General features: G+C 40.6%; 1 protein-coding gene across 4 annotated transcripts in view; it reads right to left on the bottom strand.

The window, feature by feature from the left end:
- The window catches only part of dlgap4b (discs, large (Drosophila) homolog-associated protein 4b), a 139,527-nt gene extending 118,391 nt beyond the window's left edge, over nt 1–21,136 (bottom strand). For all 4 annotated transcript variants that reach the window (XM_080301373.1, XM_080301375.1, XM_080301374.1 and 1 more), the window contains exon 1: nt 20,671–21,136. The gene's annotated coding sequence lies outside the window, so the exon portion shown is untranslated. The remainder of the gene's footprint in view (nt 1–20,670) is intronic.
- Between the last annotated feature and the right edge of the window lie 2,507 nt (nt 21,137–23,643).

The raw sequence follows: 23,643 nt of genomic DNA, 5'->3' as shown, positions 1-23,643 counted from the left end.
ACAACAAGCTGTGCACTCTAATAGCTATTTGTGGAGGAATAGATGGATGGCAGCACCTCTGTATCTCTGCCCCTTCATTGATAAAAAGCATGAGAGGGCACTTGACAGAGAGGGTGTAAAGAAGTGGGAGCAGGGATGGCAGTAAGTTAGGATGGTGCTATACAAAATGAAATAGTTTGATTTTGTGGAGAAAGTAGCCATGTCTGGACACAAGACATGTCAATTTGCAGCAGTTGTTGCCGCTTGGTCTTCATTCAAGGTGATTCCCATCTAACACCAACATATTAGCAAGTTAACCTTTCATGCAGCACAAAGGCGACGCCTCTTTTCCTGCTTTAAAAGGTGTTTTACAACCTGCCCTAAAGGAGGCATAGTGTTGTCCTACATTATCTTTTACTTCGAGCTACTATGAAATGTGTTGCAGACGATCTTTGAAATGCATGAAAGCCATCTTCCTGTGTTTACCTTGTGTTGTTTCCATCTGCTGTGCTTTGCTTTCAGTATGTGAAATCACTGCTTTTTATATGAAACCACTGGATAAAAAAAGTTGAAGTAAAATATTCCTCACACATAATTAATATTGACAACTGTTCTCCCAACACAGACAAATTATTTTATGCCCCTCAGTGGACAACCTTTAATGTAATCTCTTAACTCCAGTTATCGGTGTTAAATCCTTACAGTTAATTAATTGTCCTAATTAAATTAATGTATGATTAATTCGTTTTTTATGATGGAAAACAAATATTAATAAACAATATTTGTATAGGTAAATAAGGTAATCAGCATTTAAAAATACTCTAAATGGTCATAAAAAGATGACAATCCTAGTATACCGTACTGATAGCAAGCTGATAATTACATATACACAAGTCAAGCACGGTGTTAATGGTAACACTAAATAAAAAAGTACATGGCCATCCATAATAGAATTACAGTCATAAAGAGAAGGACAAAACATACAAAAATGTAATATTTAAAACTCAAATTCTGCACATACAAATTAATCACATCTTGTTGCTGGAGCTGTTTTTGACTGCAGGCACATGAATATTTCGCTACATTTGTGGTGGAGGTGTAAACCATGCAAACACAGAGCAAACTAAATTAGCGTGGAAAGAACAAAATGGAGCCAGGGGAGCACAAAATTATAATAATCGTGAATTTGCTTTGCGCTCTGGGATATTAACTGTCTTAGGACAAAACCCTCATTTTGGCACTTGCATTAAATTCCCGTTACAGAAATATGTGGTGAGTTTAAGGATCATATCTGTGCTCTGTGGCAATGTGACTGCAGCTGACCAAAACGAATACTTTATTGTGACATCATTTACCATATTAACATGTTAAGATGAAATTCCATCCATCCATCCTCTTCTGCTTATCCAGGGCCGGGATGCCACTTTTTAAAAAAACTCCCAAATGTCAGCGCCTCATTGCCACAAGGAAGTTCCTGAGCCAAATTTATACCTCAGCATCTTTGAATAAACACATAACCCATCATAAATCACCAAATGAGGTCAGTGCTTGATGAAGCTGACTCACAAGCTTACAGCGCAATCCAGATGTAGTAGTGGCACATTATTTTAATGAGCTGAATGAGTCTGTGTGTGACCTCTGCGCTCAGAGAAGGTTCTGGTCGCTAAGAGGTTACCAAGTGGTCAGATAATGAACTCTTTGCACAGATAAGGATCTGGTTCAATCTGATTACAATTTTAGCAAGGGCTACAGCTGACACTCTGCATTAGCACACTTAGGATTAGACAAAGGTGGGGAAAGTGATCGGTGATGATTTTTTTCTAATTTGTAGAGCGCACTAACAGCACCTCACTGAAATTAGCTTTGCTATTTTTTAGTATAATCTAAAATGTTATATGCTTGAAATCTTTGAAATGTTTCAGGGCAACAGTCATCCAGCAAAGAACAGAGACACACAGAAACACAGACGTTAAAGGTGAACTGTTATGTTCTTTTCAACTTCTATATTTTATTCCAGAACTGTATTAGAGTGATTAGCAGGTGGCCCTTTATGCAGCTTTATCCTCTGTCTGAAACAAGCTGTTTCTTTTCTGGTTTCTCTAACCCTCCCCCTAATCCCTGAAATATCACTTTCTTCTAATTACCAGAGGTGTAAAAGGATGATATTTAACAGAAGCCAAAATTAGTAACACACCTAAAAATACGGAAAAAAAGGACGCATCGGTAGGAAAACCGAGCTTGTAGTTGTAATCTAGTCTGACTGCTCCGAACTATCATTAAAACATCTGGTTTCAATAAACAAAGATCGTGACAGCCAAAATGCTAAACTTGAGGCTTTCTAATGGAAGAACACATACGGGAAGGTGGGTCACAGTTGCTAGGTCCTTACATTTCATGCAATGTACAAACATCTCAAATATTCTGTGTTTTTTGTACTTGAATTGGATCAGAACTTGACAGTTAAATAGCCTCTCTCTATTGAAGTACCAGAATACCGCTTCCTGGTATTGTTTTTGCCACACATCAGTATCCAGTGACCAGAGGAGATATCCACCTTTCATCTGTACTGTCAGCACTACAGCTGAAGTGAGCTATTATCTCCCAGCATGGGCAACCCCTAAAGGATTAACCAGAAATCCTTCTTAAATCTGCCCTCATCATAAAAACCATGACACAAGCTCTTGCATGGATACTGCTCTACAAACAGTTATAATAATACCAACAGGCAATGTCAGAATCCAGTCGCTAACAACTATCAGCATAACTTTACCAGCTAGCTCTACCCTTGGGTTCAGATGTCAGGCTGTCACAGCGATTCACTAATCCTGTTGCAGCTGTCACCACAAGAAGTTCAGAGCTTCCTCTTCTGCTGTTATTAGACAGATGTTTGCTTTTGTTGTGTTACTTTTCTTCTCGAGAGATTATTCTTTGTTTAATTATTTTCAAATTAAAACAAAGTGATCTGCTGCAAGAGATCAAGTAGACGAGAGAGGAGGAGCTAAAAAGTAAGTCGGCTTCAGTCGAGGATCTCACGGCGCTTCTCTCTCCTTGCATATTTAACATAAACGTTCCCAGGAATGGCAGCATATGCTCCAGATACTTTGGCTGCATTAATAGAAAGTAGTGCATGAAATCCTGCAGAAGAAAAACAGATTCTGATGGCATGAGTCACGTCAGTGTTAACAGATGATATAGTCCCTTAAGCAACTGTCAGTGCCGTGATAATCCTCCTATCCCCATATTTAAATGCTTAAGTAATAAACTGAAATAACTGAAGATGACGTGTCAGTTATTAAAATTAACATTAGCATTTTTGGAAGGCATAATGACACAAATCAAGCCTATGTAAGATCCAGCACTTTGTTCATAAAATACATTTGGTCTTGCTATGAGTCAACGATGACGAAATCCAGACATATTAAACCACGATGGCTCATGGCTGAGTGGAGCTAAAGCTGGCACAGGGACAAAATCTGATGGTTCCTTGTGTTGTCAGGACATTGTCCAGGTCATGATATAGGTCAAAAACAAGGGCAGTGGCAGTTTCTGCAAGGGGAGGGAGAAAGAAGGGGGGGATGGGACAAAGAAAGAGGAAAAGAAAAGGAGGTAAAGAATGCAGAGAGAATAAAAGCAACAGCATTAAAAGAGACAGAAGCTGACCTCATAGCACCCTGGCATTAGCTTGCTCAGAACAGAGCCTGGATTTGGAAAAATCAGAGCTTTCCACTGTAAAATAATCCACATTTGATAGTATCCTATCAGCCTGATTGGTACTGACTAGTGAGAAGACGCAACAAACGGATGCACGAACATTTCTCTGTCCTTCCCACTCACATAAACATAGCACACTCTAGACTTCACCGTCTCTGCCTAACAAAAACAGTCCCTTTGCTGGGGCTACAGATTACCAAGCAGGGCTTTTACCTCATGTCACTTTTATTAATATGTCCAAATGGCTAGTTGTTTGTCTTTGTTTGTGTGTGCATGCTCACAAAGGCAATGGTCATGTGTGGCCATTTTAACGGCCTGCACAGCCTAGAAGCATGTACATTTACATATACTTCCTCTTCATTTAGCATCATTTAGCTCCACAGAAGCACCACTCCTATTTCTATTAACAGCAGGGCTGACAATCAGGTCAGCAGTTGGCCTATTTAAGGCACGACAAACTTAAGGCCTCTTGCTTGTTTAGTCATTTAAGCGCTTATGCTGGAGTAAATAACACATAAGCTAGGCATAAAAACATCTAAATATGCACACTTGAGGAGATGTTTCACAAAGCATGCTTTTTGTTGCACCTTAAAGGAGGTCAAGTGAGGCTTTGTATCAAATATGCACGGGCTCATGCGACCAGCTAACAGCCCAGGACAAGTGCAGAGCTGTCTTTGTGAAGGTCAACCTTCTTACTGCCTCTTTGACACAAGCACACACACACACACACACACACACAGTGGTTATCCAGATGGCTCAGCACACTAAGTATATGTCTTTACTTGCAATGTCACAGAGAGCGAATTCTGCTGTTAATTCTGTCTGTGACCTTGGTCACACAACATGACGTACGAGATGTTACACAAGTCAGAGAATGGACTAAAGCCCAGAAGTCTACAAGAACTAATTACTACTCGTGTCATTGATCTTGAAACAGTGATGACCTAATGTTTCTAAGTATTACCACTACAAACCAATATTTGTATCCCCAAACATCTGTACATGATTCGTTTTTCCAAATCTAATTCTAAGGCTTTAATGAGTTGGTAATTAAATTGACTTCCAGTACACACTGCTATACTTTGGTATTATTATAATAAAATGAGATGAGCACACATTTCAGTAATTGAAGGAGTTTAGACCACAGTTTAGGGCCATAATGACTAATCACTGCTTTTGAAAATTTTACAGTAATGCTTCACTCACTCTTGCAGCAAGACTGCAAAGTTAGATTTTATCCTTACACCTTTTTTTCCTGCAACCAGTAACATGACTCACGCTGTAGGTCAGTATTACACAAAAAATACTTCAGGATAAGTACTTGCCACCACAGGAGGAGGAAGAGACATGTCCTGAGGTAACAATGACCATCCTGTTTCAGTCAGTGCGCTCTTGTCTCAGAAACTATTGAATGGACTGATATTTTGTACACACTTTCGCAGCCTCTCAAGATCAACTGAAATAACTCTGGTTTCATATAACTCCTCAAGTCTTAAAACACATTATTCATTCTAAAAATTTAAGTTAACCACACAAAGTGTTGTTGTACAGGAAAATGCTCCTTACGCTTGTAATTTTCTCTAATTTCACTAACCTCCCTCTTGCTCCTTTTTATATCATTGTCAGAGTTAAATAACAGTGTTAGATTATACTGATAAGACAGCCATAGACCATCAACCATACAGCTCACTAGTACTACAGTAATGTATTATTTCTATTAGAGAGATTGTGTTTTTCTTTTCATCTTACTGTACGAACAAATGCTCTTGGTCAAATATGATTTCATTATAATCTGCTCAGTAATGGCATTATCTTAAATAGGCCAGATACAAGCTGGCTATATGCAGCTATGCAGCTGGTACGCCTGCCTAAGTTGACACATAGAGCATGAAAATAAAGAATCAGGTCATGGGCATTTAATATGAAGGCGCCGTGACTCATATGATGGCAGGAAACAATACAGTGACATGACAAGATGTCAGTAATATTGGAAATGTCACCAATTCACAGTAGAACTAAGGGAAACATTATTACCACAGTGATTCATTCCTTTGAAATGAACTTCTGTCTCGCAGTGATGAAGCCTATTTAAAATTACAGACACCAGGGTGTATTATTGCTGCCACACAACACAAGGTTTGGATCAGACGGCACTTTTAAGGTTAACAAAACACTCAGCACTAATATTCTTTCTTCTCAGTATGCTATTCAGTGTGTATCGTCTTATTTATAAAATAGACAAGTCAATACCGTGTACGGCACATTTATTTTAGTCTACACACACTTAGATGGAAGAAATATCACAAATAAACTAAACTGAGTGTGAATTTGTGTTTTCCCGTCATTTACTTAATGCTGTTGCTGGTAGGGGGTAGGTAATCAGATAAATAAATTTCCACCTGATATAAAATGAAATATTTTGGGGTGGAAAATGATGCAATTATAACACAATCACAGTCTTCAAAAACAGTTTTTTTTAGTTAGTCACAGATGTTGATGAATCCGAGAGTTAAAAACCAGGTTGTGATTGTGGAGCGTTCACTGGCGGAGCCCAAGAGATCGTATATCGAATGCACTTGTCTATAAAGTGTTTTCTCTTTTATTGTGTGGTACTGCTGTTCATTACTTGCTTGTACCTTTTATGACTCACTGATAAAAGCATAATAACCTCCACCATGGGTGCATCAGTCAGAGCATCAACTCTAATAAAGTCATCCAGAGACCAAATAGATCCCAAGATACAAGCTATGGTAACGTCTTAGAGAGCAGAGCAAACTATCAAGTAAAGGGCATGTTTTTCTTTCTTTGCCTGTTAGAGTTAGAATACAGCATCAACCATCACAAAACTCTGGCTCTGGCATCAGTGTGCTGGTAATCCAATTTTTGAATTCGTTGCAGTTTGTCTGGCATCACTGACAACATTTATCTTGTTGGTATGTGTCTGAACTCTTTCACTCTTTAATACAAGTCCAACTCAGGTCAAGGGCAACAATGCTTTCATGCAGTGTATTCAAGTTTTTCTCACATCGGAAAAGCTTCCCAGAATGTACAGAAATTGCTAAATTGAAAAAACAGCTATAGCCTGCACACCTTACATAATCATCAACACAGACCTGATTCTTAACACAATTATACTTTATTGCTTCTTAACAGAAATATTGTATCGGGAGCCTTTATCCTTGCTGGTGTTGGTGCAATACAAAGTGTAATATGATTAGTGCTGTAGTGCCAAGAGGGCTTATTGCTCCCTTCACAACTTCTCAAATGCACTGACAAGTCATCAATGACTCAGCCCCATGAGAGTGACGGAGAAGGGTTAGTGTGAATTAGCTCCCCAGTGCTGACCCGCGGTGACGCAGCAAAAAAAGAAAAATAAAGATGAAATAACATTAGCTCCACTCTTCTCATACAAGCCAGGGTCACTTCAGGCCATTTGATCAAAACTAACCCATGACCCATGGCATAGATAACCTGCTTAATCCTCTATGACTGGATTAGCAGTAGGGGATGCATGGCTAAAGTTACAAACTAAGAGTTCAGCTTATTTTACATGGTTGATGACGGTTGAGGTTATTTAGAAGGCCAAAGTTTTCATTTGATATTACTTTCAAAGAAGTGATCATATTTTCTATTGTAGCTGGTTAAAGAGGATGCACTGGGTCCAGTGTGTCTGAAAACAGACTGATGTATTAAAAAAACGAAATCATAAAAAAAGCAGAAGTGAAGCTCGGATGATACATGAGCCTAGCTAACATCTCAGTTCATTTTTACTGATCACAGATATAAAGTTGTCTGTCTATTTGACAATGATTAGTTAGGAGCAACATGTAATGTAAACATGATTAGGGCAAATTAGATGTATTGAGAAATAAATAAATATATACTGGTTATCATTAGAGCATTAGCTATCTATTGACAGTGGCACCTGAAGGGATAGGATATATATAAGGCAGCAAGTAAACAGTGAGTTCTTGCTGGAAAAACAGTTAAGTGTCCAGGCAAGGAACTGAGCAACTGCAATTGTATTGAATTGGACTATTGTAAACATGGCAGGTCTTGTAGGGTGTTTCCTGTGTGGAGTAATTATTCCCAGCTGCAGCTGCAGACCTGTCAGAAGGCCCATGCTGCCGCCTGTCCATCACTGAAAGTGCCTACAGTGGGTATAAGAGTAGTGGGAACATGGAGGAATTAAAGAGTGGTGGTCTGGTCTGATGAATAATGTTTACCTGAAATGATGTTGTTAGCTGTGTGTATTCTCTAACCTCATGACGAGATGCCAACAGGATGCACTGTGGGAAGAAGGTATGCAAGCTATGCAGAGAGACCTTGGGTTTTAGCATTCATGTGGCTGTTACTCTGACAGATATAAGCCATTTAGTCGCTGTTGCAAACTACAAACTCCACTTTATATTAACTGGCTCTTTCTAAAGTCTTATGCACAGTGCCACACAGCCACCATTGTTAAACAATGGTTTGCGGCACGTGACAGAGTTCAAGGTGATGACTCCAATTGAGGAACTGAAGGATGGGCTAGAAAAACAAGTCTGAACCATTAATGCTTCCAGGACTTAAATGATACTCAGAACAGATGCATAAGGGCTGCTAAATGCAACTATTTACATTAGACTCTACAGCCACAGCTCTGTGAGGTTATACCTAGGTGCAGCAGTGCTTCAACCTAAATACTAACATCAGCATGCCAACATACTGATAATGGTTGGGATAATCACACTGGGAAATTGCCCTTTCTCGTATGCAGTGCACACATAAGGAGAGTGTCTGCTGCAGACATTGTCTAAGAGGAAAAGTTTCATTAGGTTTAAGCATGGGTAGAGCACACAGAAGTATGACACAGAAAGACCACTCCCTGTTACATGGCCTCAGTTGGACATTGCGCAAACCTTTTTCCAATCAACTGAGGTACAGTGGGGCAAAAAAGTATTTAGTCAGCCACCGATTGTGCAAGTTCCCCCACTTAAAATGATGACAGAGGTCAGTAATTTGCACCAGAGGTACACTTCAACTGTGAGAGACAGAATGTGAAAAAGAAATCCATGAATCCACATGGTAGGATTTGTAAAGAATTTATTCGTAAATCAGGGTGGAAAATAAGTATTTGGTCAATAACAAAAATACAACTCAATACTTTGTAACATAACCTTTGTTGGCAATAACAGAGGACAAACGTTTACTATAGGTCTTTACCAGGTTTGCACACACAGTAGCTGGTATTTTGGCCCATTCCTCCATGCAGATCTTCTCGAGAGCAGTGATGTTTTGGGGCTGTCGCTGAGCAACACGGACTTTCAACTCCCGCCACAGATTTTCTATGGGGTTGAGGTCTGGAGACTGGCTAGGCCACTCCAGGACTTTCAAATGCTTCTTACGGAGCCACTCCTTTGTTGCCCGGGCGGTGTGTTTTGGATCATTGTCATGTTGGAAGACCCAGCCTCGTTTCATCTTCAAAGTTCTCACTGATGGAAGGAGGTTTTGGCTCAAAATCTCACGATACATGGCCCCATTCATTCTGTCCTTAACACGGATCAGTCGTCCTGTCCCCTTGGCAGAAAAACAGCCCCATAGCATGATGTTTCCACCCCCATGCTTCACAGTAGGTATGGTGTTCTTGGGATGCAACTCAGTATTCTTCTTCCTCCAAACACGACGAGTTGAGTTTATACCAAAAAGTTCTACTTTGGTTTCATCTGACCACATGACATTCTCCCAATCCTCTGCTGTATCATCCATGTGCTCTCTGGCAAACTTCAGACGGGCCTGGACCTGCACTGGCTTCAGCAGCGGAACACGTCTGGCACTGCGGGATTTGATTCCCTGCCGTTGTAGTGTGTTACTGATGGTGACCTTTGTCACTTTGGTCCCAGCTCTCTGCAGGTCATTCACCAGGTCCCCCCGTGTGGTTCTGGGATCCTTGCTCACCGTTCTCATGATCATTTTGACCCCACAGGATGAGATCTTGCGTGGAGCCCCAGATCGAGGGAGATTATCAGTGGTCTTGTATGTCTTCCATTTTCTGATGATTGCTCCCACAGTTGATTTTTTCACACCAAGCTGCTTGCCTATTGTAGATTCACTCTTCCCAGTCTGTTGCAGGTCTACAATACTTTTCCTGGTGTCCTTCGAAAGCTCTTTGGTCTTGGCCATGGCGGAGTTTGGAGTCTGACTGTTTGAGGCTGTGGACAGGTGTCTTTTATACAGATGATGAGTTCAAACAGGTGCCATTCATACAGGTAACGAGTGGGGGACAGAAAAGCGTCTTACAGAAGACGTTACAGGTCTGTGAGAGCCAGAGATTTTCCTTGTTTGAGGTGACCAAATACTTATTTTCCACCCTAATTTACGAATAAATTCTTTACAAATCCTACCATGTGGATTCATGGATTTTTTTTTCACATTCTGTCTCTCACAGTTGAAGTGTACCTCTGGTGCAAATTACTGACCTCTGTCATCATTTTAAGTGGGGGAACTTGGATGACGACAATGCTAAAATTTGATTTAGATGGTATAATAGTAATTATGTTTACTGCATTTAGCACATTTAGATAGTACAGTGGTGCACCAAGAGACAGACAAACATTGCCAGACAGAGAGAAAATCTCTTGTGCAAATATATCATGCAGTCTGCAGAAATGTATAAATACAACAAACTGATGACCAAATAGTAACTTGTCATCTTTTTAAAGACAACTCGATGATCTGTTTTTGCATTCTGCCTTTTGAAAGATGTCGTCAGCTGGAAAAGTAAAGAAATTGTGCTTGTACGTGACTGCAGGAAAAAATGAGAGAAAACAATGACTTGTTGAATATGAATCTGACATCAGTTGTGTCAGATTAAAGGAAATTGCCCTGATATGCAGATTTGTTAATACACTCCATTAAGTATACGTGTGTGTCTCAAGAGCTTCTGCCGCATCTTTGTTCGTTCGTTTTTTTATTTTGAGAGCTGGCTTCTGAACCTGGCAGTTTCGGTGCCTGTCTATTTATCTGCACTATTCTCCCTTTCCTGCTTTCCTGTTTTTCTTCTCACTCAGTGATATCCTTTATGAGTCACCTGCAGGTCTCTGCTGCAGAGGACTCCAATAATTACTCCAGAACAACTGGCCTGGCAGGTTTATTTATATTTCAAAGACTGGGTGTATTAAAGCGCCTTAAAAAATTCAAGGAAGGAAAGAAATGTCACAACAGACCAAAAGAATGCGTAGATAATGTAGCATAAAAAGAATGAATAAAGAATCAAAGCAAAAGGTGAAAATAATAAAAAAGAGCAGTGAACACAACAGGTGTAAGGCTGGATTTCATTACATTTCGTTCATTTTGGTCCAAATACATTGCTCACGTAAACTGCAACATACCATCTATTCAGTATGCAAGCAGCATTGACTACAGTGATTAGACTACATAAACAATCACATGTTATAAAGAAGCACTTAATAAAGTTTTATTAAGCTTGTCTTTTACCAAACAGAATTTATTACACTCTGCCTCCATCTCCTGCGTCTACTCAAAACAACATCTGTGGAGGACGGGGGGTTTGATTTCTCCTAACCAATCACTTGAGCCCGGCCTATCAACCCTGAATTAATGTTATTCTAAGTACACACTGAGGCATAACCGTCTCAGCACACAGGTTTTGCAAGGGTTTAAAGAGTGGAGTGGAACGAAGTAAAACAGTTCCGCTTGTTCCTTCATTTCCTTCATGTCAATAGACACGCCTCAGGGGTGTCCAAAACACGCAAGCAATTATTACTGTAGCGCATCACAGATTGAGAACTCTTAACAACAACTTGACAACAGTATTAATCCCACCCATTGTGCTGATTGGCTAATTGTTGTACTGCCGCAATCCTGGTTGGAAAGATCGTTTTTTAATCGACAACTGCTTTTCGTGCGAACGAGCTAGATGAGTCGATCAGTCACCTCGTTGGATAAGACCGTTTCAAATCCAGATAATTATCAACCTGACCATTTCCAGCTCTCATTAGGAAAAACACTCTGGTTTGAGTTTGGAAATAAGACCCTAAATCACTCTCAAGAGCTGCATAAACTAATCAGAAAAACCTCTTTAGGTATAAACAGTTGTGATGTGGCAACTAATAAGTCATGTCTTGTGTAACAGAAACAGCAGCAGAGTGCAGCTCAATTAGCATTATGTCAGGCAATTAGTGAGGAAAACCAGGCGTTCTCCATATTCTTCTGCCGCTTGGCTCCTTGAATCTTTTCAGCGTCATTAATTTGTGCCACACTGTGTTAGTTAATTTACAAATGGTGGCAAAAAGTCAGCCCACTGTAACAATGCAATTATCCATCATGGATTCCATGCACTTTAATTTGCTGCCAAACAATCTTAGATATGTTTTTATAACCAACTTCCTTGCCACAAGCCAGTGATGATCCATTTACAGGCCATTTGATACCATCAGCTCTTCTAGACATTAATTAATAGGTACACTTTCCTAAGGTATTAAACAAAATCTCGTTTTCATTTTTGGGCAGTAATAGGAACCTCGGTGTACAGCTAGAAACTCCTCTCTACTACTGTACATCAACTACATCCACAGAAAAGACAGGCAATCCCAGTTCAAAGAAAGAGATCACCCAGTTTCTTTCACAGATGAAACCATGCAGGTAAAGCAGATACTGATGCAGCTATCTGGTGCTAAGAGACGGGTTATTTCTGAAGTTACAGGAGAGCAGCAGAAGAGTGATAGAGAGTTAAAAAAGCATGTTACCAATCACTGGAGGGTGTTAAGATCAAGCCCCGATTAATGTGATCAAAGACCAAATGTTTTTTGTAGTCTGTGTGCGTGTGCTTTTTTTGCGAGAGTTAGATACATGCTTCATGTTACGGCCCTAGCAGGGCCTCCTCCTGAAGGTGCCTGTGTGGGCGTGTCACACTACCTCTTCTGCCTGAGGTGCCACCTTTCCCTTTTGTGCAGCTGATTCTCGTCAGTAATCAAGGAGATTTAAGCCCAGGGAAAGGTGAGCTCTGGGCCAGAGTGCCATTTTGTGTGGGCCCAGCTAGTGAGCTGAGTGTCTTGTGGTGTTTCCAGTTAGTGAGCTGTGTATTGTGGTTTCCAGCTAGTGAGCTGCGCTTTCCTTTTGACTTTTTGCCTTACTGACCGACGCCTGAGTTTTTGTTTGTTTCTTTTATGGTGATAACGGCTTGTCCGTCTCTTTTAGTTGAATTACTTCAATAAAACTGTTTTATTTAACTGTTTTGCCTCCCTGACTCCTTTTTCTGACCCGGTCACTTTTGTTACTTCCCCCTCCCCGCCTAGACCCCTCAGGGGAACGTAACACTTCATGTTTCTGTAAGCATGTTTGAAATATGTGACATCGTACCCTTATCGATTCACAGCACCTTACTCTTGTTACAAAGTGAGTGTAACTGTAAAACACATTCATGGTTAGCCACCCGCATTGCACAACCAACAGAGACAATATTAAACATCCATTCTCTACACGTTGTATGTACTTGAGTGTGTCTTTGTATGTGTAAGTGACAGGGAGAGATGATTACTCAGGCATCGTGAGTAGATTTAACAAGTAAATTGAACACAGAGGTGGGCCGCCTCTCTGCTTGTTCTTTTGTTCTCTAATTGAATTTTTCACTGTGTGACAGTGTCACTGTCCACAGTGAAGTGAGTTTTACATTGGGTCGATCGTGGCTCAAGAGTTGGGAGTTCGTCTTGTAATCGGAAGGTTGGCGGTTCGAGACCCGGCTCGGACAGCCTCGGTCGTTGTGTCCTTGGGTAAGACATTTCACCCGTTACCTACTGGTGGTGGTCAGAGGGCCTGGTGGCGCCAGTGTCCGGCAGCCTCGCCTCTGTCAGTGCACCCCAGGGCAGCTGTGGCTACAATGTAGCTTGCCATCACCAGTGTGTGAATGAGTGAATGACTGAATGTAGTGTAAAGCGCTTTGGGGTCCTTAGGGACTAAGTAAAGCGCTATACAAATACAGGCCGTTTACCATTTACATTGCTATGAACAGAGAGGGTGCCGATCAAGAAAGAAGCTACCGCTCTAAAATTAACATCTCTAGGCTAGACTGAAATTTGCACCTCCACACATTCACAAGAAACCAACTAATTTAAACAAACTGTCAAGAAGAGTAGTCAAGTATCCAGCTAGAATTGTGCAGGAAGCTTATTGACCAAAACCCAAAAGCATCTGGTTGGGGTGGAATTGTAAAGGAGTATCTGTATACTAAAAATAAAATATATTCAAACTTATACACTAAAATCATCCAACAATCATGCCACTCTGGAAAAGAAGATATAAAAGAAATTACTGAACAACCCAAATTATCATGCCTATAATGAGAGTATGTAGACTTCTGTCCACAACTGTACTGTTGTCTTAAAAAAGTTTCTTTATAATATAATAAGTTTAATTTCTAACATAAATTTTAGAAACATTGATTTGCTTTATGTTCATGAGTAATATCTGAAGAACATTACTCGTACATATACATAAAATATACCAGTTTTGTTCCTATCACAAAAATATAACTTAGATCCTAACAAACAGCTCAAAGTGGGTAAGGTGTGGCTTTTTATTGGGGAACTGCTTTATATAAGAATTTTAAGACCAATACTGATATCGATGTTTGGTGATGTAAAAATATAATATCGTGGCTGACATTTTTTATCCTTTAGATACACAAAAAGATTTCTCTAGCATTGCTTGAGTGTAGTTATTACTTACTAGTTTTTACTAAGATTATATGACAAGCTGGTTGTTGTTTTGTGGCATTACAAACACATGTTGCAACAGGGAGGTCCCAGAGAGCCCTCTGGTGGACAAACTGTAAGAACAACAAACCTCAGTGCATAGTTGAAGGGTGTTTCTTGTCTTTAATATACTTTTTAAATTTCATTTATAAGCAACTATAAATATAGATATATTAGCAAATCGCTAATATTGGTTATATTACCAGTATATATATATATATATATATATATATATATATATATATATATATATATATATATATATATATATATATATATATATATATATGTATATATATATGTATATATATATATGTATAGGAGGAGATAGAAGCCATTGACATAAAGACAAGAAAGCTCCTTACCATGCATGAGGTTTCACCCCAAGTCCAGCACCCTGAGGCTGTACGCTAAGCGGAAGGAAGGGGGCCGGGGACTGGTGAGTGTCAGCACCACAGTCCAGGATGAGACAACAAACATCCAAGAATACATTGGGAAGATGGCCCCAACTGACCGAGTGCTCAGTGAATACCTCAGGCAGCAGAAACCCAAGAAAGAGGAGGGAGACGAGGAACCATCATGGAAGGACAGGCCCCTGCACGGTATGTACCACCGGCAGATAGAGGAGGTGGCTGATATCCAGAAATCCTACCAGTGGCTGGACAAAGCTGGACTGAAAGACAGCACAGAGGCACTAATCATGGCAGCACAAGAACAAGCTCTGAGCACAAGATCCATAGAGGCTGGGGTCTATCACACCAGGCAAGACCCCAGGTGCAGGCTGTGTAAAGATGCCCCAGAGACAATCCAGCACATAACAGCAGGGTGCAAGATGCTAGCAGGCAAGGCAAACATGGAACGCCATAACCAAGTGGCCGGCATAGTGTACAGGAACATCTGTGCCGAGTATAACCTGGAAGTCCCGAGGTCAAAATCGGAGATGCCCCCAAGGGTGGTGGAGAATGACCGAGCTAAGATCCTGTGGGACTTCCAGATACAGACGGACAAAATGGTGGTGGCTAACCAACTGGACATAGTGGTGGTAGACAAACAGAAGAAGACGGCCGTAGTGATCGATGTAGCGGTTCCGAATGGCAGCAATATCAGGAAGAAGGAACACGAGAAGCTGGAGAAATACCAAGGGCTCAGAGAAGAGCTCGAGAGGATGTGGAGGGTGAAGGTAACGGTGGTCCCCGTGGTAATCGGAGCACTAGGTGCGGTGACTCCCAAGCTAGGCGAGTGGCTCCAGCAGATTCCAGGAATAACATCGGAGATCTCTGTCCAGAAGAGCGCAGTCCTGGGAACAGTTAAGATACTGACCCGAGCTTGAAGGATAAACCACCCGCAGGGGCGTGCTGGGTGTTCATATATATATATATATATATATATATATATATATATATATATATATATATACATATATATATATATACATATACATTAATGGAATTAAGCTACAATTAACAGAACTAGTGTGACGCGACTGCTGAGCTGCTCATGAAAACATTCTTCAGAGTCAAAAATCTGATCTGAATTTAAAGACAGAGCTTGCTTTGTGCATTCTAAACAAAATTATCAACCACAGCATAAGCAAATTTCCTGACCTCTTGTACTGTACTTACTAATCTTGTATTTCCGAATCTAAAAATAAGACAAGGAGATGTGTGTCTACAATGCAACAGGAAACCTTTCTTTACCCCAGGTTCACAGCTCTGTTTGCCCCAAACACTGTAGCTAAGCAGCTGAAAGGCTGACCTCCTCTCACTAAGACACATCTTTTGACTCTGGCCATTTTCTCACCATTATGTTAAGCAATGGGCCTTTGCCTGCCAGAGACAGGAGACTAGTTGCTGAGGCTATCATTCATAGCACAGAGGAGGAAAGGATTAAGGCCATTGAGAAAGAGCAGGAGAGAGAAGGGTCTGCATCTTAATGCAGGCCTGAGTGTGGAACAGCCTTGTTATTAGGTGGCTCTCTGGAAAAAGAGCAGCGGCTGGGTGGGTGGGTGGCTGCTTGTGAAAATAACAACATTTGCTATCTAAAATCCAGTAGTTAGCACTTTTTCAAAGATCTTACCTCTTAAAATCTAATTATATTTTCAATGAAAAGGTAACTTTACCATTACATTTTGAATGCTTAACTATTTTGTCTTTAATAACGTCAAATGATTTCTTTTCCCTCGTGATTTTTCCTTCTCGAGGTGTGTAACGCTAACGCATTACAATCTAAAAATAGTTCACCACTGACACTTGTAATAGATGACTGTCTTTAAGAAATATCTCTCTTCTCCATTTGGCTGAGGGATACAGCAAATTATTTCATACAGCTAGAACAGAAATATTATTACAACACAGATCAAAAGACTTAGAATCACACTCAGTGACCAGCTACAGTCACCAGATCACCTTAAAGAAAACCGACTGTCTCTCAGTCATGTTGATCATCACATGGAAAAAAGGGAAATAATTCCTATTGAACACAGGAATTATTAATACAAAGACCTAAAACAACTTTATACATTTCTCATGGTTTGTGGATTCCTGTAGAAAGAAAAATAAACATCATGTTTGCTATGCTTCGCTGTAAAAAGTGTTCTAATTCATGCTAAAATCTTTGACTACTGATCGCACAAAACAGATTTTTTTTTTCATACAGTTAATGGGCCTTTCCTGGCATCACACCAGCAATAGTAGCTCATCATGTTGTGTGCAGAATTACAACAGCCTGAGCGGTGTAGCTCCCCCTGGCCAGCCTGAACTTGTGCCAACCCCACTATCCCACCGCAGCCTGGCTAGCATGGATATTAGCTCCAGTGCAGGTGGAAAAGGGGCTTTGGCACTCATTCCTCAGCCTGGTGCCTCTGGAGAAGTGAGACGTAAGGTTTAATTAGAGTAGATAGCACGGCATTTTGGACAAGTAGGGGAGGCTTTAATTGATGTCAGAAGTATCTTACTTTGTGCGGTGTTGTGATTTCACTGGGGGAAAAGGGAGGCAGTAAAACCAAGTCTTTGGTTTAAATTAGAGAGAGTATGTTTGTAACAGCTGAAATCTAAATGTCTAGCAGATAAGAGTTTTTAAAAAAAGTACAGAAAACAAGAAAATGTAGCCCTGACACCGACATGATAATTGTCTAAAATTACACACAGTTTTGGTTTCTTGAATGCTGTGTTCTGTAATCAGCAGACAATGACAATTTGAATAGCAAACAAAACTTCCATGATCTTTTCTGCGTATCACCGCAGTTTTCTAAACAAATCAGGCCTAACTAATAGAGACTTTGAGCCTTTGTTAAGCATAATCCGGTTTTCTGACAGCACTCTTGCTAAAAAAAACACATCTCAAGTAAATTATAAAAAGAAAGTTTCTTGTCATCTAACATCTCACAGGCATCTTTTGTGTGATAATAACAGACCGGCAATAAGCATAAAGGTTTGTTTGGGATTTTCAGCATGTGCATTAATCAGTTTTGACTACAGCTACGACATACCAACTGCTACGGAAAGTAAACAAGGAAATAATGTGTGCGTGTGTGTGTTACCGCCCCAACACTAACGCACTCTTAATCCAAAACAGCCCGAAACAATGTTGCAAATAGATGCAGAGCTGTGATCTATTTCTAAAAAGGTTTATTGGGAACAAGTAGAAAAAGGAACACCAAGATATAAGAGATTCGGTTTCCTCTGAGGACCCTTTTTCCAACTGGGAGGAATGACGACATCTTATCTCTCCAGTGAGGCCATTTAAATATAGACTCCCGCTGCTTTAGCTGTTCCTACAGCGTGAGAGTCTGTTGATTTGCGAACCAGACTTCCTTTTACGTTGCCATCCTTGAACTTCAGCAGCAGTGACATCAGCTTTATGTCCTGAACTCTTCCTCTAGGAAGTCAACATAATAATTCATATTTACTGTGCTAACATTAAAACTTCCATTTTAATATTAATCATCCCCGAGCCCACACGTTCAACAAGTCACAGGTCCCTCACGGCTCTCTGCAGAAACCCAAGAAGGAAAAGATTTTTTTGCCATCGTCACTCCATTGATGCAATATGGTGTAATCTGGCCCCCCTGACCGAGCAGATATTTAATACAGGACTGTTCTATACATAATAAATGGCCCTAAGCCATACACCGCTGCATCCTTCTAAAGCAAAGCTAGAAACGGCCTGCCCTTGAAATACCACCAGGGTGTGGAAATCCTATTCTGGTGCCCACTGTTTCCATCCATACAATATGTGACATTAATTATCTTGTTTTTGAGGTCAAAAGGTTCTCGCAAAGATAAACCCCCCCAACGACTCCAGAATAAGTGCAGGGTTATCAATAAATGACATGAAAAAAGGCGCTTTGACGCATGTTAAAGCACATGTGAGGTAAGTGGATAATGAAACAACATGGCTGAGGGCTGGTATGCTTCTCTCTGTGCATGTGTGCATGTGCGTGCATGTGTGATGGAGACAAGCGAGGGGGGTGGGCAGAGTGCTGCTGAGAGTGATGAGATGCGATGAGACACAGTTTGAGTGAGTGCATACTAGTGGGGGTCGTGATGGTGGTGGGGATTGTGTGTGTGTGTGTGTGTGTGTGTGTGTGTGTGTGTGTGTGTGTGTGTGTGTGAGAAAGTGGATGAGAATGAGCGAGAGAACAAGAGAGGGAAGATAGACATAAATGGCTATGAGTTAGCATGGCCTACTATTTTTTTTTATTACAGTTGAAGCAAATTGAGGCCACTAACGCAGCAGTTAGGCTGCTTTTCAGGTCACTCAAAAAGCTGTACTAAAAGGGTAGCTAGACCTAAATCCACTGTTAATTTGATGGAATAAAAGACACCGCAGCCTAGTAAAGGATCAAAGCATGCTGCCGCACAACGTGTCGCTACAAGTTGTCTCATGTCGTCGTGTTACGCGTGCAGGACAGCCACACCGGAGTTAATTTGATTGAATTAAAAATCTTGATTACTGGCTGAGCACAGCTGGCTCTGAATCAGTTGACAGTGTTGCTCCTTTTTTAAGGTGCCAAATAGAGACTGCCATACTCTTCTTACTGTTTATACCACTCAGGTTGCCAAAGTCTTTAGTCAACATTGCGGATTCCTTTTGCTGAAAACATCGTCCCTATCCTCAGTATGATGAGCTGGCTCTACTCAGCAATGCTGTGGGAAAAGGGACTGTTCAGCTCAGTCGGATGGGTGATTCATTTGAGTTTGTGGAGTAATTGACCTTGTAAATATGGAACTTGGGAGTCTGTGCTAAATCATTATCTCTGAATTAGCCGTTCTTCATTTTTTAGCACTTGAAACAGTACAAGCATTTACATAAAAACTAATATTTCATGAAATGTATGGCTCCCAGTAGTCATGGAGCAGGTGGCTGTCACCAACACACACAAAACTTGATAAATGAACATCAAGATTAAGGGACAGTCGGGCGTTTCAGGTTCTGTAGAAGCTGGTGGAGAAAAGGTTCATGATTTTGATAGGCAATGTGTGACAAAAAACTTGTGAATACATTAGATTTCCAGCAAGGCTCTTATTATAAGTATGACCCAATTATAGCATGAATATGATTATTTTTAAAGGAGAAACCATAATCAAGCTTTTAACTGCTTGTAAGAAGGAACTGTTAAAAATGAATTCTCAGACTTTACAACTATCTCAGTTGTATGCTATATTTCTATTCATTTCCATACACAAAATGTGAACAAATCCTGCAGATTATTACAACATAGTTAACCACTCGTCAAATGTCAGAGTCCAAACCCCCAATAAGCACTTCTGTGCCTGTCCAAAAAATCACACTGAGAAAGCTGTGGAGGAGGAACTGCATCAATCATTTCAGGCACACATCAAAACATCCCACAGCCCCATGTTGTTTTATTTAACCACACAGAAACCAGCAAGCCCCCAAATCATATGAGGGCGCCTGTGAATTTTCAAGAAATAGCCTTTAGCCTGTTATGTCTTCTAAACCCGCAAAGGCGCAGTGTAAATACTGGCTCCAAAAAAAGGAAAAAACCAAAAAACAGCGTTTTGAATCAGCATGAGTCACCTTCCCACCCACTTTGGACGAAATGTTCACTCCTGTCTAACAGATTTGACTTAACATGTAAAACACAGAGAAATTCAGTGGGCGATACGTGGGCTCCTAGACACAAACAACAACAAGTAAATCAACAGTTTTAGTCTCTGTGGAGCCGTTTTGGGTTTTTAAAAAAATGATTATTATTTTTTTTTACCTTCGGGTGAGAGCGCTTCTGGGAAATTGGAGAAGACGACTTGGAGAATGTATCCGTGTTTAGTCCGTAACTTCCCGTGCAGGGCATCTGTTTTTCAAGACGTGCTGACGGCGAGGAAGAGGAGGATGGATGAAGGAGATCACACTTGCGAGCGCCGCTGTGGTAACTAGCAGTGACAGGCGCTTTCCGCTGAAACCCGGCGTGCCGTCCTTTGACGCCTTATGTGTCCGGTGAGTTTGTGTGCCTCTCGCGGGGGTAAAAGCGGGAACGCCGGTCCACCGTGGTCTCCATAACCGAGCTCTGTGTTCACTCTATATTTCTAAGCTTAAAGACGACAGACAGGCACATGAACAAAGAGACACACAGGCAGGTGAGAAGAAGGAGAGGAGGACTGCCTCTGTCTGTCAGGCAAGCGAGGAGAGAGACTGAGACGCTGCTGCAACCAACCAACAAACTCTAAAGAGAGAGAGGGGGGGGAGAGGGAGAGAGGCATAAGTGAGCTATTGACTTCTCAGTTAGCAAAAGGCTTTAATCTGGAGTTGTGTAATCCATCACCATGAAAACCATCTGCAAAGATGACTCTTAACTAACTACCATAATGGACTTATTGAGCGTTATATCCAAATCACGAGTCTAGCTAAAAACACTGGATTCGACATTTTTCACAGTTAAAATCATCTGCAAAAAAAAAAAAAAAAAAAAATTCAGCTTTCGGCTTTATCTGTAAACTCCAGCTGGGATAAAAAGGTAATCATGATAGGAAAATGTAAACTCTATCATGGATTTGAGGAAATTGTGGCTATTTACTGTTCATCAATAGTATGTGTGAGTGTTTTGAATTATTAATATCACAATGAGCTAACAATAAAAATGCAGATTTTCAGAATCATCCAGCAACTACTGTAAACTGAAATATCCCCCAATTTAAATGTGACAAAACCGCTCACAGACAGATTTAAGCAGTTTGTGGTTTCAAACCATAAATAGATACCAGTGGCCCCCAACAACAACAACAAAAACATTCAAAAATGCACGTTAGAAACCTGTCGTCTCTTATATGATAATGCAAAAGCTTTTTCAGTTGAGCTTTCCTCTGACAAAAGAGAATCAACATATTTACTGAGTCCCTTTCTGCGAGATAGATGTTCCACATTTAGGGAGATAGGGAACCATAATGAACAGAAAATAACACTGGTCCTGCCCATCTGTTTTTATCAGGCCTCTCTTGCACAGGGAAAGTAATTAATTTTGTCGCCCTCTGTATGAAGTCTGTATGTTATGCAAAAAGAGTAGAGGCTGAAATGAAAGTGAGCAAAAGACACAGATATGAAATGATTCAGTACCATGGACAGCTCACGGTCTGCAGCCTAACTAGGCCAAACGCTGCTCTTGTTCTTGCTGTCGCCTTTGTAATTATGTCAGTTAATCTAAATTCAGCTCGGAACAGACTTATATTAAGATTAGAGCCATTGTACTAAAAAATTATGATGTTCACAAACTGAGGCACAAACTCTTAGTGTACTGACTAAGAAAGACAGGGAGGCACGGCAAGTGTGGCGAGACATCAGTGAAGATTTAGTCAAGCTAATGCACCGAGAGCACTACATGTTTATGGCTTTATTGTAGGCCTGTTTCCACTTGTCACGTTTGATTGCTTTTGTCCCCCAGGAGGTTAAAGCTGTGGAAAAATACAAGTGTTTGTTAAAAGGTTGACTTTTTACCTTTTACACACACAAGATCACTTTCTCTCTCTCTGTCTCGCTCACACACATGCGCTCACACAGGTAGATTAGCCCCAATTATAATTAGCTCATTAGTTTTCTCATTAGCAATACGATTACAAACTAGCACTTGACTTCTATTTTAGTCGCACTTTTTTAAAAACATTTTTGCCAAAGTTGATGATTTTAGTTTTCTTGTATTTGAAGTACAAAAATCAATGCGTTAAACTGATAGAAGAACACTGGGGTGATAGAGAACGCGGTTCTATTCCAACTCATCAGTCTCTCTCAGAGCATTTCTACACACTACGGAAAGCAATTTTCTCCAAAACAGGACAGTGTTGTTGCTTATTGATCACTTTTCCATTAGAGATCTCTACACTTTCTTCTGAGCAAAATTTTTGAACTGAACTGGTAATGAGGTGAAGCCTCAGCCACTGTTCACTTGACACCTTTCTCCTGGAGCAAGAACACAGTCTATACACCAGGGTGCACAAATGATTGGCTCTGTGTCTTGGCATTTCTGCTGCCTTATACAATGAAGCTAAAGGGAGGCTTTCTGATGGTAAAACTCTCAAGATCCAGACCTTTTCTTGCAACACATGGCAGGCATTTCTACATGTGTTCTTGTCATATCTGCTGCAACACGAAGCCTGCATAATCCTGGCTCACATGCATTAATATTAAAGCAACTCCCTTCTGCTGCCTTTCTCTCTAAGCGTGTACTTCAGCAGCATCTGTGCTGTGAGAAGGCAATGTGAGGGAGGATTACCTGCTTAATTAGGGAACTTAGGCTTTGTATGTTAGTGTGAGGGCAATACATCAGGAGTGTAATCATAAGTAATCAAACACCATTTATTTAATCTTTCCCAAAGCATTCGCTTTACAAGATAGTGAGTAATTGCAACTTCTATTAGACCCTATAAACACATACACTCACCAGACAATTTATTATGAGTGCCTTTCTAGACTCTCTGGACTCTCTTTTGCCTTTTAAAAGTGGTTCATATTGACATGATAGCATCACACATGATAGAAGCAAGCTTCACATCAATGAGCTTTGTGTTATTGACTTCCTGGAAGCATCCATAGGAAGATGTTTACACTGTGGTCATAAAGGGTGATCGGCAGAAATACTCATGTAGACTGTATCATTTAAAAGATGCTAGGTGTGCCAAGAAAACAACCCCCACATTATTTAATTACTACCATCAGGATGAACTGCTGAAACAAGACAGGATGGATCCATGTT

This window comes from Astatotilapia calliptera, chromosome 5 (genome assembly GCF_964374335.1).
Source record: "Astatotilapia calliptera chromosome 5, fAstCal68.1, whole genome shotgun sequence".
Classification (NCBI taxonomy): Eukaryota; Metazoa; Chordata; class Actinopteri; order Cichliformes; family Cichlidae; genus Astatotilapia; species Astatotilapia calliptera.
This window is presented reverse-complemented; position numbering and strand designations above follow the sequence as displayed.